At 35.3% G+C, this 12,891-nt stretch overlaps 1 protein-coding gene across 1 annotated transcript in view; it reads left to right on the top strand.

Annotated features, from left to right (window-relative positions):
* Positions 1 to 12,891, top strand: part of LOC136806051 (membrane protein FAM174-like) — a 420,508-nt gene that overhangs the window by 214,629 nt on the left and 192,988 nt on the right. The window lies entirely within an intron of this gene.

Here is a 12,891-nt window from a genome sequence, read left to right as displayed (position 1 = left end):
GGCTTCCCCAGCCAAAAATGTAAACAAAATAGCTTCCGTTTCGATTTTTGTCCCGACACGCGCATTAACTGCAGCGCAGCGAGCGGCTCCAGAATTTGGCTTATAAGGGCAAATTTCAAGCCCCTTGGCCGATCGTTGTAAGGTGGACGGCGTAGAAACCATACAGAATTTCTGGAACTAGGAAATAAGATCAGCTTTACATTGTTTTTGTTTGTTGGTTAGAAACTTTGAAATTCACTGATAAACAGTGAAAGATTAACGCTTTAGAAGATTTGGATTTCATTGCAATGGATCGATTTGGTTGAAGGGTAGATTCGGTGGAGTTAGGGCTTCAATATTCGGGATACAAAATCGATATTCGAAAAACGTCAATAAAAATTTACTGAGTAATGCTATTGACTTCAAATAAAAAACGGATGACGAGGCAAATTTTGTAGATTTTTTTCTACAGGAAATACTTCTACTAGGAAATGCTAAAGGTTTGTCCATTACGCCTACTGTTCGGAGCTCCCGCTTTATCAAATCTGATATGCCTCCAGTACAAAACAAAGAGCTTTCAATGTGCCAAATGCGTTATTATCTCGCCAAAGCTGATAGAAAAGATAAAAATGATTGACGAAGAAGAAAATAATACAATAAAGATAGTAAACCCAAACGAAGAAATTAATAGGTTCAACGTCGACAAAAGGTTGTGTCCTTTAGAGGAGAAAATCAAAACACTGATGAAGAAAGAAGAGCACAAAATAGAATCGAAACAAATGACCTACGCTGATATCACCAAAGAGGAACTCAATAAACAAGAAGTGAATATCAAAAGTTTCATGGAGGAAAAAAACGAAGAACAACGGTGACTTAATTCGACAAAATAAAACATTGTTTTGCACCACGATGTGGGTGAAAACTAAGACGAGGACTTAGAAGAACAACGGGAATTCGACAAAGCTTATGTGGAAGAAGTTGTCAAAGAGCGTACAGGATTTGATATCGATATATAATTGAAGGCAGAGAGAATCGGTGCTCGAAAAGCCGAAATGTTTACCAGCAAAAGATAAAGGTGACACTTAGAAGTGAAGAGGAAAAGAAATAGATTATGGCATTAGCTCATAAAATATGACGATACGACTTTCGCATGGCGGAAGATTTTTCTAAAAAGAACGCAAAACAATAAAAGAGTGATATCAAAAAGCCAAAGAAAAAACAATGAAGGAGAAAGACGAATGTTGAGTATACCACCCCTGTCTCACAGCCCCGCTGGAACTTTTTTCTTCAGTGGGGATTTTTATATTCCTATCGAAATCCCAATGGGGATAGAAATTTTACTGTTCCAAGGTTAAAAAAATCCAATGGGGATGGTTTTGGAGTGTAATCTTTAGACATTGATTTTCCAGTGGGGATGGGGTCCCAGTGGGTATGTGACACAGGGGTGTAGTATGGCAAGAGAGAAGTAGTCCTCGGGCTAAACTCTACTTCAAAAACATTTGTAACTCTTGCCTTAGCAGATGACTTTTCTCCAAAGATTTCTGTTATTTAATTATGTTTATTCTGGTCTGTAAATTAAATGAGTACCCTAAGGGAGCGGTCAGAAAGTATCTACTAGGGGGGAGTGGAGGATATTTTGAAAAATCCCAAAATACTTTCGCACCCCCTCCCCTAGCCTGGAAAAAAATTTCGAACCCCCCTCATAAGGCCCAATATTTTTTCGCACCCCCCCCCCTACTAGAAAAATTTTTACGCAAAAAAAGAATTCATACAGATGCGGTACAAAGAGTATCATTTGTTTGTATGACAGTTTTTTATGTCAAAATTAGGTAAGGGAGATAGTTTAGCCCTGTAAAGTTGAGTATAGTCCTTTAGGAGATCTACCATTTTGATTGACGTTTACACCACGGGATTTTTTCCGTCGATTTCCATGGTTACGACGGAATTTCTCTGAAGTAAACAAAAGAAAAAACCCGTGGTGTAAACGTCAATCAAAATGGTAGATCTCCTATAGGAGTAGTCAAGGGTTAAAATAAGAATCAACGAGTTATTTTCTCTGAGTTTCCCAAAGTTCTGGGAGAAAATTACGGCTTATTTTCCCTGATACATAATCTCCCTACATTACAGAGGCATTACTCAATTACTCAAAATATCATTTGGGGCCACCATGGTTGGCCCCGAAGGGAGAAAATTTTGAAGATCAGCTACTCGAGACCCTAAAATACAAGCTATTAGCCTCCGTCTCGGAAGAGGACTGGGCCCGAATTTGCGGACGTTTTCACAGTTTCACTTTCGTTTTCGGCTATACGACAGCGTTTTCAAGCAGAAAGCAGAGGAAATCGGTGAAATTATGGCAGGGAATACTAACCTATTTTTCCAGTGTTTCTCAAGATTGGAGCAAGATTATTGTTCTAGAAACTTCATAAAGGCCTAATAGTTTCAGATTAGTATGATTTCATCAGAAAAAAACATTTACACCAAAGCTCCTTATTGATATGTGAAGGCTACCATAAATAGCAATGTCCTCCATCAGAACAACTTTAACATAAGGGACAAGGACAGTCAAGAAGTCTACTTCTTTGTTGAAAATTTGCACAAAATACTTAGAGAAAATGGTACAATGGAAGTCCATTCTTTACTCCTAAATGATAGTTGAAAGATCAGCAGTTGAGAGGGTTGATTAAAATAGAACTCAAAGCACACAATAAAGGGGGGGGGCGTACGGGGTTTCTGATTTCCGAAATTCCGAGCATTTTTGACCTGATTTCCGATATTGCGCAAAAATATTTCACTAATTCCGATACCGAATTTTTTTCTGTAGATAATTTTCACTTAAAGAAAAACTTGAATAAAAAAAGGAAGAAACTGTGGGAAAAGAATATTTTTGCCACATACAGTACAACCATCACACCCCGCGGACACCGCACGCTGCAAAGAGGTGGTACGACACAGATTTCAGTTTAACCCCCTACCTCAAAAAAGGAAGTTTGTAAAAGATAATGCGAGCGAAGCGAGCGCGAAAATTTTTCCTTGACTTTTGCTTTAAAATCCACCCTTTTTCCCTAAAAAAAGTATTGAGAAGAGCAGTTTTCCCTGACTTAGAATGGAAAGAGAGTATTCTTTCCTGACCAAAAACGTCAAATTTTTCGTGTTGTAGTAAAATAATTATTTCAAAAATAACCCGGCCAGCTTTACAATAGTCAAAGTGCGTTGACTTTAAAAAATAGAGATTCAAAGATTGACTGAAAACCATCAAATTCAAGGCATTCTGGAAAAAAAGCTCCCTGACTTCTCCCTGACTTTTGAGAAATTTTACGAAAATTCCCTGACTTTTCCAGGTTTTCCCTGACCGCTGGGAACCCTGTTATAGAACTGGATTTTCATCGTTCCGAATGATAGGTGATGATTTGACTCTCAGTAAAATATTAACGCCTTATTATAAAAATGCTGACCTTCTCACAAAGCCCTCGAGGCATCGTGCCATTCATCGTACCAGCTTTGGTCCGTTTTGAAAAAGCTTCAATTTTTCACTGCTTACAAAAGGTCCGCGAATGAAATAAGATTGTGTTGTGGAGCAATCTATACCTATACCCATCATATGTGCGCGCGAACGCCGCTAGGATCTAGCGCGCGCTTGTGCTTGACGTCATTGATTCAGAAAGCGTTATTTGTGGATAGAAATTAGTGAGGTTAAGTCCCAAATTGGTAAAATCACGACCATGAAAATTAAACAGGCTAGTGAGTTTCAACCAATCAAATTACGTTTTTTTTCGTCCGTCATCGTGATTATCCTGGTATGCTTAACCTCAGTATTATTTCCGAAGCACACAATCGGATACCGAAAAACCGAAACTAAAGCTCTTCAGACCGAATTTCCGCAGTAAAAAAAGTCATTTTTCCGAAACCGAAGTCTTTTTGGATTCCGAAATACCGAAATGTTTTGACGTGATTACCGAAATTCCGCACAAAAACAAGCCCATTTCCGCAATACCGAAATCTCGTACGCCCCCCACAATAAAGTATACATATATATTTATCCAGAAAGAATTGACATGTTGTTTGCTTTGTTTTGGTGTTCAAAAATATGTACTTATCAGTCCTAAAAAATACAAATTCGAATATAATGAGGGCAATGAGTCTGGTTAAATGTTATTATATTTACAAGAAAGGATTACTGAAAAAATACTACTGGTATGTACTACTGATTAACTAAACTCAAAAACTAAAACTTTACCATAAATTTACATTACGACAATTTAAAAATCTATCTTTCATAGCAACAAAGAAAAAAACCTGGCTCAAAGTTTTAAAAACAGAGCTAGTCAGAGCTTCGATTCAGTAGGTATAGAGCTTTCAAAATTTGAAAACAGACACTGCATTGGTTACTACAAGACATACTATCCACATGGTTTTTTCGATTCATGAAAAAAATAAAGTATTTATCAAAAAAAGGTTCTCTTTTTTTTTGGTAATCAATTTCAACAAACAACAATCAATATAACAGTTTTTTGAAAACCATCCCACAGTGTAAAGATTATCAACCAACTAAACCCACACCGCCAAAATTGTAAAAATAAGTCAATATAATTTCTATCAACAATTTCTCGTAAAATGTTTTTTTCCAACATTGTGATACCAATCATGGCTGGAGGCATCATGTGTAGAGTGACTGTGTGGCATTTCATTGCTTTTAATGATCACGATACCAAACATCAACCAAACAAAACTGACGCCAAGCCAAATCTTTCGATTAAAAATTTCCATGAAAATTATAATTGAAAGTTATCTCGTAAAATGCTTTTTTCAACATTCTGGAGGTGTTCAAAGTTAGAGGTGTCATATGTAGAGCCAAGCAATACATGAAAAGTCATTTGCTATCCCATTTGCCATGAGATATATGAGTCAACAAATCAAACAAAAACCAACAAATCATGTCATCTTCCTTTATTATGGAGTGTTCCAAAACTATTGGTAGGTTGTTTGGAAGTAAAGAAACCCACACAGTTTGTTTTATTTTGAAGATTTAACTTGAAAACAAACTGCATCTTTCCAGTAGAAACTCATGTTTCAACCTGCTACATAACATCGGTCAGTCGGGTCTGCTACTAACATGTAATAGTTTTATTATAGCCGAGCTTGAGAATCTGTAGGCAGAACTTGTAACATGTATTATGTGTATAATTATGTCAGTCGACTTGAATCATGATACATTACTCACATTTCACTGGATGCATTTTCGCTGTGAAATTATCCGCAAAATTTTCTGACCGCGTTCTGAGACGGAGGCTAATACTGTTGTTAAAAGGAGTCTGAAAAATAAAATTCTCTGAGTTTGAAATTTCCATATAAACCTATATTTTCAGGTTTTCCAGGGTCTGTCAAAGCTCTGTGTATATAATTTATAAGATATTAGTAGAGACTAAGGAGGCACAACCATGGTTTGCGCCGACGGGAGAAAATGTCGATGTTTTTCACCACCATTTTAGCCAAAAGACACTTTGTTTTGACAAATTTCTTTCTAAAAAGTACTTTTTCAAACCACTCTGATGAGCTGTGAAAGCCGCTAATCTACTTCCCTCATTTAGCTCAATGCTAAAAACCAAAAGAGCAAGGCGATGATGCCCAAATAATGTTAGTATGACATGTACATATATCCAATAAAATAAATTCTGAGTTGTCGGCCGTCAGGCCGAAAAATTTTTGAAATCTTGAAACGTAAAACTATGATATTAGACTTCCTACATTTTCTCTTGAGTTGCCCAAAAGATTTGGAACCCCCCCTAAACCATCAAAAAAAATTTGAAACCCCCCCCCCTAAACCCTCGAAAAAATTTTGGAACCCCCCCCCCTAGAATCCTCCACCCCCCCCCCCCTAGTAGATACTTTCTGACCACTTCCTAACAAGTAGTCCGATTGGGGTCCAAATTGGGGTACCCTATCATTTAGGAACACCCCGTTTGAACCGGTAACCCCTTGATTTTCCCATTTATTTGAGTTTGAATTTAAAAGAATTGAAATATTACTACAGCTTTAAATGAGGGAACACGCGCCTTTAACTACCATTGTCATAACAACAATTGCTTAAACAAAGACTAATAAAGAGTACCCACAGAAAGAGAATATGGAGAATATGTTAACATTTTTACCAAAAATGTAGCAAAAAAGTATCAATCTATGTACCTATCTACACGAATATTACTCGTCATTTTATTAACACGAATTGAAAAATTTCGTGTTAATAAAACCCCCTAAATTAAAACCAGCCATGATGTCCTTGAAAAAACAATAAAATTCATGTTATTTTTGGAGAGTTAATTTCAAGGCCGTTGAATACTTGCCTAGTAATATTCGTGTAATAAGGTATATATGAATAGATCGATTCAAGTAAGAATACGTTCTACATAATTCTTACTGTAAAATGGTAGTTAGATAGTTTGAACTAGCCCTTGAAAGTTGACTTTGGCGGCTTACATTACCTAAATGTACCATTTGGCGGCTAAAAATTAGGTCAGCGACAGCCATCAATATGAAAATTTTACTTATTATAATCTGGGTACATTTATTGATCATAAAATGAGCTTACATGTCTTTTTTCACCATGTGTTCCTTTCGGGCATTCAATTTCTTTGGGCGGCCTAGATTCTTATGTCGGACATCCATGGAAGCGGTTGGCTGGTCCAATAGTTTCTATGCATGCCGGCATGTTATTCTCAATGAAACTTTCAATTTCTGGAAACGTTTTATCAGGTCGGGGCAAATTACACTATTCTCATGATGGAGGACGGCCAGTTTGATTGAATCTGTCGGTGATATCATCTGTCTTTTTATATTTTTCATGTTCATTGTTAATTTTGATTTTAATTGTTTCAACGTTCAATCTAAAGATGAAAAAATGAGAGTTATAACTGTGAAATGAAAATGTCTATATAATTTAAGCTTCTCATATTTGAATGTTTCCGCAGTAACGGCTTTAATGTAAAATAGTACAACTTTTTCTCGTATCCTTTCAAGAGTAGTTTGATTTGATTCTTATAAAGTATATGCTTATGATAAGAATAAATATGCTCACATTGCTGCCACCCCTTGTTTACTTTGTAAGAACTAATTACCGAAAGGTATATCATCGTCTATAAAGAGTGATTGATTTGATTCGTATAAAGTATATGCTTATAAGAAAAATAAATATGCTTAATTGGGTGCCATTCTTTGTTTAGTTTGTAAAAACTAATTCCCGAAGGGTTTATCATCGTCTATCGAGAGTTATTGATTTGATTCTTATAAAGTATATGCTTATAAGAAAGATAAATATGCTCATATTGCGTGCCATTCCTTATTTACTTTGTAAAAGCTAATAACCGAAGGGTATATTCAATGGTCAAAGCTTGTTCACCGGCATTTTGAAAAAAAAAGTGAAACGTTTCGAGGGGACTGTCCATGGCCTACAATTAAAGGGTGCTGTTTCGGGATTTGAATGTTACCAAGCTTGAAAACCCACAGTTTTTGCGTATTATGCATTTTTAGGCAAAATTGTAAGCCCTGAAAATTCATGATTTCATTCATTATAACTAGATCAAAAGTTATGGGCCTTGTGTTGTGGTAAAAAAAGTGCTATAATTTAGCATAAATCTAATAAAACCACACCAAAGTGTAAAATGTATGACAAGTATTTTGACTAAAACACTCGAGCGACCTCAAAAAACTGAACAAATTTCCCCCTACTAGTAGTCATTTTTAAATGTTTGTGAAAACATTTTCAGGCTAAATGAGAGGGTTGAAAATTTAAAATATTCTTTGTCGGTGCAAACCAGTTGTGCCTCAGTTATAACACTCACAACGGTAAAATTTCCCAAAAATAACACACAAAAATTAAAGGATATAAATGAGATTCTGAGATTGTAAAGTTTCTTATAAACAATGCAAGAATTTTTGCCTGAGATCGTCATATTTGTCCGAAGAACACGCCAAAGTGTCCGAAAAAAAATTGGAACTTAGCTTATTTTCATTTATCTACCCCTTACCTTTCCAGAAATGTATGATAATATGTTTTGACTAAAACAATCGAGTGATTTAGCAAATTTCCCTCTACTATATGGGCAATGCACCTCTTAGGTGACCCTAGGTGCTTCCTGTTAGTACAGAAGTTATGGAAAATAAGACTAAAATGTCAAACCATATTTCTTAAAAATTGAGATTTTTGCAGCATGCAAAGACAAAAAATTGATTATGATTGGTGTAAAGTTAGAAAGTTGATCGGCCGTTTTAGGCCGAAAAATTAAAAAAAAGGCACTGATTGTGGCGCGGATACTAACAGAGCCAGTAATTGTTTATTGTTGATAACCGATCTTTCTATCAAATTTGAAAGCAAAATTAGTCATAAGATTTGAGAAAATTAGGGACGAGCTACATGCTGAATGGACCTTCCTAAAGTCTATAGTGTAATAAAAAAATAGAAAAAGTCGCAACAATAGTCAGTCAAACAAAAAGTGAGAAAATAATAACAAGCCAATCGCGAATAATACTCATTCCCCCATAAATTTACTGAAGGTTATTTTTGTTTCAACAAATAAGAAAATCGGAAATTTATGGCAACAAAAAATTTCCTGAAAAACCTTCCCTCTATCTTTATGCAAAAAAATCTGAAAAAATTAATGAAGCAATTTCAGAAGAAATTCAAAATACCCCATTTTTAGGCACTTTTTGGCCAAAATTTGCCCAAAAAGAAAAAACAAAATTAAACTATGCAAAGAATTAGAAAAAAAGACCAAGCCAATCGCGAGAAATACTCATTTTTCCTCAAAACAACTTAAGGGAATTCCCCTAGATAAGATCACGGTAAAAAAAAATTTGTGGAAAAAAACGAATTGAGCCATATTACAGAGAACCTTGCCATCTATCTTTGTGCAAAAAAAATTAGAAGAAACTAACAAAGCAATTTCACAAAAAGTCCAAAAAACCCTTTTCTTAGGCATTTTTGGCCCTAATTCCCCCCCCCAAAAAAAAAATAATTATTTTTTTCTCAAAAATTGGGCTCTGTTACATTTTGGCATTACCATTTTGTATGTTTGTGTAAAAAATCAAAAAAAAACAATGAGCCGATCCCAAGAAAAGCTGGTAACAGGAAAATGTTAAAAGGGAATTTCCCCAAAAAACGAAATTCAGTATTTTACGACGAAAATAATTTCCCGAGAAAAATCACTTCAGTAACATTTTAGGCCAGCTAGCACTCTATCTTTTTACAGGAAAAACTAATGAAGCGATTTTGCACAAAGTCCAAAAAACCCTATTTTTAGGCAGCTTTTGGCCCAAATTCCCCCCAATTTTTTTTTCAAAAATTGGACTCACTTTTTAGGCATTGCTATTTTGTATCACTGTGAAAAAAAATAAAATAAAACAATGAACAAATCCTAAGAAAAGGTGGTAACAGACGAACGGACGGATGGACAACGGTAAAATTAAAGGACCTCCAGGTAGGTCCAAAAAAATAACAAAACTGAAGGCTAAAAAACCTCAAGAAATGTCTGGAAATGAATTAAATTCCTGAAAAAGGTTTCTAGAGAAGCTAGAAAGTCAGAAAAACTCAAAAAAAGAAAAAGTCCAAAACGGTTAGAAATGTATAGGAAAAATTGCTAGGAAAAACCTTAAAAACTGAATAACAAAATATCTGGGGCAAAAATATGCCAAAAAAATGACAGAAATGAGATAAAAAATACTATTTTACCATTGCATGCGAAACGAGAATACTGTGTGCTCCATATCCACAGGCTAAATGTAAATACAATGACAATGTGAATGCAAGTAAAATCAAAATGATACCAAGCGCCACAAGGTTAATTTAAAACAATTTTTTAAAACGAAATCTCGAACTTTCAACTTAAAAAATTTCGAACATCACTCATCAAAAGCTTTTTCTGTCATGAATCTAGTTTCAAAAAATCAAAACTAAAACTGAGTAATAAAAAGTACGCGTGAAATTAATTTGAAACCAATTATCTCAAAACCAATTAAATACGGTATTGATTGCGTTTATAAGAACGCTAAATAAAATGATAAATGGTCAAAAAATTTCGAACCCCCTAAGGATAGACTAGTAAACCACGTCGATGTATTTCGCTGCAGATTGAACTTGCAATGGGATCTATTTCGATATATGTTCACTGAATACAACTCTTTCCAATCCACTCTCCCGCGGCAATTTCTATTTTTTATAAGAACTCTTTATTGTAAGCACTATTCCCGCGTTGCTGTGTCCAAGGAAAGACAGACGCTTGCTAGTGTACCCATTGAGTTTCAAGCCGAAGGCTAGAGGTCAATCTCTTTGGTAGGATTTGAAGCCAACAAATCCTACCAAAGTTGCGCGGCCTTGAGCGACCCGCCTGGTTTTTACACAAATGACAGATTGAAACTAAAATTTACCGCTTAATTTCGAAAAATATATCACTCGAAGACAAAGGAATTGCTAGATTCAATCCGTCATCAAAAATACGGCGCATATTTTAAGGCTTCAATTTTTCTTGCCTGAGAAAGGTTAGAGATTGACCTCTAGCCCTTCGGGCTTGAAACTCAATGAGTGTACCCTAAGGATGGCAAAAAAATTTCTCACGAGGGCCCGGGATTATTATTACATTTAGCAAGATAGACATTATCACCAAAGAAGGCTTCAATTAAATGAGAATACGAGTCTCAGGCAACAATTGAGGTGTCAAAACTAAAGAGACATCTTGATTTTTATGAAATATTCGAAAATCTTTTAGTCTGTAAAATACATATTTTTCATCCCATCATCTCCAAACGATTCCCGGACAATTCCCCCCGGTGAATTCCCCTCCAGTAAATTCCCTCCTGGTGAATTCCCCCCCCCAGAAAATTCCCACCCGGTGAATTTCCCCCTGGTGAACTAAAAAATCATATAATTTGAAATAAGCGAGTTGTAATTCTTAAAACTTTGTAAAAATCCTTGACCCTAAAATTGGAGGTTTGTTTCCATTGAAAGTTTTAAATTAGTCTCTCTAAGGGTCGGAAAATTCAGGATTTTTAGAAAATGTTTTGATTTCCAGAGAAAAATTGTAATAAAGTCTCTCTAAGGGTATGACTTTTCTCAAAAATCGAAAAACAAAAAATTCAAAAAGTCTCTTTAAGGGTCACCTTTTCAGCAAAAATATCAGTCTCTCTAAGAGTTGGTTTTCGGAGGTCCTGTCCGCACATACCTCTCATTCGCCAACCCTAGTACCCCCTTCCGGGGGTTACAGTCTATGATTTCGAAACTTAAAAACACATATGAAAATATATGGGTGGGAATTCACCAGGGGGGAATTCACCGTGTGGGAATTTTCCAGGGGGGAATTGTCCGGACACCCTCCAAACTTGACTTAAATGTTCCTAGCCTTAAAAACTGACATTTGTAAAATTTTGATGAGGTTCAATTGGCTTTTTTTATTGAGCTATAAATAAAAACTTTATAAAAGATTTTCTTGCATTTTAGGGCTGTTTTGACCTAATTTTCAAAAGAAAAAAAAATTGACTGTGTACTTTTTACTTTTGCTTTTTAGGTGATTTTATTGGTGAAATTCTACTTTTATTTTTATTTTTTCGCCGACCGACCGACCTTCTTTTTTGGGTAGCTTGGCCCGTAAAACAACAATTTAAATTGGCCTCCCCTGAGATGCGAAAAAAGACTGGGACGGTTTTAGGTTGGTAAAACGGACAAATACGATACCGCGTGGCAATTGGCGGCTACGGTCGAAAAGGCGTATTCAAAATTATATCAGCTTTTCCGACGCACCTGACTGTCCGATGGCAAAGTATCTTTTCGCTGTATGTACACGGTGTCAGTCCGGTGTTGCGTATGGGGAATCTTGGACACCAGACTTTTATGACTAATTGGCGCAAAATTGTTACCCTTCTATACACAATCCCAAATTTCTCAACAACCAAAGAAGCTTTTTAAATTTTGTAAAATAACTTTTTTCAGGGAAGGATAGAGCTTTAAGGGCTCTGACCATAGTGAATTTTTCATAATTGCCGTGTTTAAAATGTGTTTTCTGACTGATGTAACCAACAAAACTATGGCATGTTATACATTTTCTGTTAGACAAACTATTCCTGAATCTGAAAATTCAAAAATTGCATTGAAAAAATTTGATGAAGAAGAAAATGAAGACTTTTGCGAGGAAGAGTATTTCAACTTTGAAGAGCTTAGTTTCGGCGAAGAAAAAACTTTTTGAAAAAATTTTCGCAGTAGATGGTGTATCTTTTACCGAACAATAGAAATTTTTGCGGAAAATATTTGTAAATGCTTCTTTGTCTCGAAATCTTCAAAATAGTGGTTTTTCATCAATTTTTCATCTGGATTTTGCTTAAAAAAACAGTCATAACTTTTGACACATCTTTTTAGAAAAATTTTCCGCAAAATTTAAAATAGTTCAATTCTTTGCGGACAGTTTGAAGAAAGTTCGAAACAAAAAGGTTAATTACCCATTAAAACTTAGCACTTTTTATAAAAGAAGGTGATGCAACATATTATTAACGTCTTTTTAAAGTTCATAACGTCATTTTTGCAATTAAGTTCTTAATTACTCTTAAGGGGTTTGATTAAAAAGCAATTTATAAAGGCAATTCTTTGTTAAAAGTGTTAAAGAATCTAAAACATAACTTTTATGTTCAGATACTAAAATCAATTTTCTGACTATGGTCAGAGCCCTTAAGAGTAATATAACCTCATTAACGCTTTCTCTTTTTTTCTTTTTAAAAATCGAGATCAAAGACGCCAAAAGTAATATTTCAGAATAATCGGACTTGTTTTCAAGGAAAATCTAGGCTTATAAATTGGACTCAAGGGCATATCATTTGCTTTAATAAGTCTATCGGACTTGTAGAGGACATGCTTGGGGTTGATCAATGTCCATGTAACATCAA

Source organism: Clytia hemisphaerica, unplaced genomic scaffold, assembly GCF_902728285.1.
Source record: "Clytia hemisphaerica strain Z4C2 unplaced genomic scaffold, Clytia hemisphaerica genome assembly, whole genome shotgun sequence".
Lineage (NCBI taxonomy): Eukaryota > Metazoa > Cnidaria > Hydrozoa > Leptothecata > Clytiidae > Clytia > Clytia hemisphaerica.
Note: the sequence above shows the minus strand (reverse complement) of the source record. Positions and strands in the feature narration are given on the sequence as shown.